Source organism: Panthera pardus, unplaced genomic scaffold, assembly GCF_024362965.1.
Source record: "Panthera pardus isolate Hobbes unplaced genomic scaffold, ASM2436296v1 HiC_scaffold_24, whole genome shotgun sequence".
NCBI classification, from domain to species: domain Eukaryota; kingdom Metazoa; phylum Chordata; class Mammalia; order Carnivora; family Felidae; genus Panthera; species Panthera pardus.
In genome coordinates, this window is record NW_026526810.1 from 23,787,634 (window position 1) to 23,792,169 (window position 4,536).

A 4,536-nucleotide genomic window follows, 5' to 3' on the forward strand; every position below is an offset into this window, starting at 1 on the left:
AGCTGTCCTGGAAGGAGAGGCCACGGCAGATGAGAGCCTGACCCTGTGGGAATTACAGCTATCTGGGTCCTACTCTCCACTCTTAAATGTTACCCCCTAATATCCAACCCCTAACATGAACTCCCACCAAAAGCTCTGAAGTGAGGGGGGGGGGGGGGGGAAGGGGTGGGGATGTCCTTTCAGGTAAAAGTTTTTGTGGGCAGGGAAGGTTTGAGCTGGGCCTCAGGGCAGTCAGAGGGGTAGGTAACAGGTCTGCCAAGGAATCCAGGAGGCACAAAGGTGTGGTGGGCATGTTCTAGAAGATAGTGAGCATCCTTCCATTCACCACTGGGGCTGAGTGAGGCCAGGCCCATGAGCTGGCACATGTTGGCTACCACAGGGCACGGATATGAGCTAGTGGGCACAAAGTACTCCTAGGCCTCCACCCGACTCTGCACCCAGACCGACCTCCCGCTGCAGGGAGCGGGCATGAAGAGGGCACAGCTAGTGGGTATCAGTAGCAATGGAGGCCCAGGTCTCTCCCTAGCCTGGAGCTTGAGAGGCAGACAGGGCAGGGCCCTAACCCCAGGCTTAGAGCCTCATCCAGCCTCATGGAGCCAAGAAGACTTACTAGAAACAGACTCTTTTAGGAAGCTGGGTGTGAGGACAGCATGTGCCTGAGCTACAAGAAGGCTGGTAAGAGGGAGGCCTCTAAGCTTAGCACCCACTAGGCATGACTACCCAGAGAAGGGCTGGGGCCATGGTGGGGGGGGGGGCGGCGCTTCCACCTCTCTGCCTCAGTTGGCCCTCTTTGTTGAGGAAAGCAGGGATAACCCCATCTCACAAGGATCCCAGGGCAAAACAAAGCTGTCAGTCCCACAGGGAGGTGGAGGAGACATTCTAAGGAAAGAAAGCCCAGGGGCAGTGTTGTGTGCTTGGGGCAGGGTAGGAGACATGGAGAAAACTGCTTTCTTTGAGGGCCAAGGAAAAAGGAAGCTAAGCAGAGAGGAGCTCACAGACATTGTGCCACAGTCCCTCTTCCACCCATCTCCAAACCAGGCTTCTCCCTTCTTGGTCAACAACTCAGATGGTACTATTCTCCTTACTGTCAATGCAACTTCCCAGCTGAGCTGGTGAACACAGACAAAGCCTGGATTCATCAGGAGTGGTGCATAGATGATGTGCACGGAAGTGGAGAGGAGCATGGGAGCCCTGGCAGGCAAGCCTGGGGCTTCAGACATGGTACCTGCCCTGGCCATGGCAGGCTGTACTGGAACCTGCCAGATGTGGCCTCCAACCCAAAGGTATCCGATTTCCAGGCCAGGACTGGAGCCAGACTCCTCTCCAGGGGCAAGGGACACAGTGGGATAGGACATAGGCCACCCAGACATCACTGGGACTTTGGGTCTGCTGGCCAGCTGGAAAAACAAACCTGGAAGGGCTCTGCTTGAAGGCAGGGCTGGGACTGGCTGATTCAGATCACCTCTGCGAGGGGGGCAGTCCCATCCTCTGGGGCAGACTTCTGAGCTGGGGTGAAGAAGAGAGGACCTGTAGCCCACGCCCCCCAACAGATCCCAAAGCCCCTCCCACCCAAGTGGGCACCATATAAAGGGGGTGCAGAAACCCTCCCAGCTGGCTGTGGGTTCCTGAGGTGGTCTCGCCATGACCAGTGGCTGAATTGGGATAGCAACCCAGCAGCCAAGGTAGGAGAGCTGACAGGAACATGGCAGGAGTTGTGAGTGCTGGTTGCTTAGGACTGAGCCCCTCTGCCCAGGTGGCCTCAGAGACACTCCCACTACCCAGCTCAGCCCAGAGAGCCAAGGCCTGGTGCCAAGTAGCTTCTCTGGTTGAGAAGAATGTGCTAGGGGTCATTAAACCTCTGCCCAGAGGCTTGAATATCCAGGCTGTGGAAGGACCATCAGTCAGAAAGGGGCCTGTGGTTCTTAGGCCTTTGTGTGGGTCTCGCAGCAGTCAGGAGCCTCGGTGGACACAGAGCCCCTGATGTGTGAGGAGGAAGGGGGCCTGGACTGTGTCAGGTCCATGGCACCAGACCCCCGAGAGGTCCCTGGGATGGAGCCCAGCACGAAAGTGTTACAGAAGCCGTGGGTACCTTCTCTGCAAGGGTGGGCCCAGCTGGAGGTTTAGGGTCTACATGGCAGGGGCCACATGGGAAAAGGGCTACCTGCTGGGACTACGTGGAAAGCAACTCTGGTGTACAGAGCATGGCATCAGCTGAGCCAGGAGAGGCCTCCTCACCAGTCCTGAGGAAAGCTGGGAGACCAGGCTTCCAGGAGGGGGATCTAAGCTAACTCCAGATGCAAGAGCATTCACAGGTCCAGAAGGTGGCTCCAAGCTGACAACTGGAAAGGACCAGACTACCAGAAGCTGGGGTCCTAGGATGCCCCTGAGTTGCAAGGCAGTGTTCGGGAAGTGCCAGGCAGATCTGGTAAGGACCAGTCCTTCAGTTGGACACCCTTGCCACCTGCTGACTTGGTGATGCCAAGGGTGGTAGGTTGGTAGTGGACAGGGCTGGGAACACCTAGTGTGTCCTCAGGGCCAGCAGGTGGCAAGTGGAGGGGTGGCAGTGAAGGCTGGAGAGGGTGACCCTGGCTCTCTCACACCAGGGACAGAGGCGGCAGGCAGGGCCCGTGTCTGTCAGGGGACCCAGGCCTCTCTGAGTAGGGGCTTTCTTCAGGATCTCTTGCCCACTCAGAGTGGATGCAAGCAAGCTCAAACCCAAGGACACTTCAATGGAAGGGCAGAGGCTGACAGAAGCCTCTAGCTTCTGTGCTGAGCTGAAGCTTCGGCTCTTCTGACAGGATGCTTGGGTCTGGGAGGTTTATAGGGTCTGAGAAGCAGTTGCCAAGCTTGGAGTCCCAGGCTCTAAACTAGAGGCAGGAGTGGAGCGTTCTCTGGCCCCATCACCCCCATCTGAGAAGAGGTCTACAGAGGATTGGATCTGGTGGCTAGTGGAGAAAGAAGCAAGGGACCCCCTGCCAGTCATAGTAATCATAGGAGGAGCCTCTCAAGGTTCTTCCAAGGGAGCCAGCACCCTCTTCCCAGGAGCCCAGGCTTTCACTGCCTCAAGAAGACACAGAGCCTGGGAGTTGGGTCCCTCTGGGACAGAGGCAGGGGGTTTGGGATGGGAGTGTTAAATGGGATGGATCGCTCTACAGATATAGACACCTCCGAGGGGCAGCAGCTAGAACACCCAGGGTCAGGGTCCCCATGGAGGCAACAATGTCCCTGAAGAGCCCACCTCCCTGCCAGCCTCAGTCCAGGAGCTTGTCTTGCTAGAGATAGGAGGGGGTCTGCAGGACCTTCCCCTGACTTGGGGCCTGGAAGGGCTGCACTAGGCTGGGCTGGGGGCTGAAGGAACTGCCTGGGAAGAAGTCTGGAGTGCACAGAGATCAGCCTGCAGCAGGGCTTGGTGCTCACTGGCTGGGATGTCCCTGTAGCCTTCCTCAGCTGCGGCTGGGCCTGAAGGGGCAGCAGGCCAGGCTAGGGGGTAGCCCATGGGCTGGAGACACTACTCTAGGAGGGGGACTGTGGGGTCAGAAGAGGCACATTCAGGCAAGAGGGTTGGGCCTTGCTCCATCTCCCCTGTGGGGGTTTAGGGAGACCCAGCCCTTTCACCCCAACCCCTTTAGTGAGAACAAGGCAGAGCAGAAAGCACCTGATTACCAAGGGGGGGGGGGGTGGTTCTTCATAATCCCCTTGTCAGGCATAGCTCTGCTCTCTTCCTTCCAAAACACCGGCTCCGAGACAAAGCTGCCCCGTCACTTACCTTGAAGGCTTAACTCCTGGTGGCAAAGCTAGTGGGTTGGGCTCCTCAGCCTTTTGTACTGGGTTAGAGCCCCAAGTGGGGCAGCCAGGAGGCAGGGCCTCACTCAAGCTGGAGGCTCACCTGAGTGCCATCTTCCTTTTATTAACTGAGGCCAGAGACGCACCTAGCATCTTGCCTAGTGAGGCCACCCGAGTCAGAGAGAAGCCTAACCAAACAGGCCTGGGCTCAGCCATTGGGGCAAAGCAGAGCCAGGAGGGATCCTGTAGCCGGGCTCAGGAAAGACTCACCAACACTAGGACTGACACTGGCAGGTCTGACCAGCCTTAGTAGACCAGCCTCCGGTCTAGATGGAGTGAGACACCACCACAGCAGCCCCGAGAACGAACCTCTGCAGGGAGAGCCCAGCAGAGGCAGGGTCTCTGGAGGGCGTGCTGGGTCTCCCCACACCAGCTCACGTGTGAAGGATGAAGTACACCTTGGTGGGCATGTCCTTGGTGCTGGGGTGTGTGGTGACTAGCATTTCTCACCGGGTGGTGTGCTATAGACCAACAGCCACCAGGACCCACAAGGGGAGGGGCTTTCCCCGAGCAAGGAAGTGGCTGCCCAGTGGGTGTGACAAGGACCCACATGGCCAGAGCAAGCGAGCAGGGGTGCCAGAGAGGCTTGGCACCTTCTGGGCTGGGAACAGGGAGAACTGCTAAGGACTAGGCACCTGATGATGGCCTATTAAACCTGTGGACGCCCCGCCAAACACACAGCCAGGCCCCAGG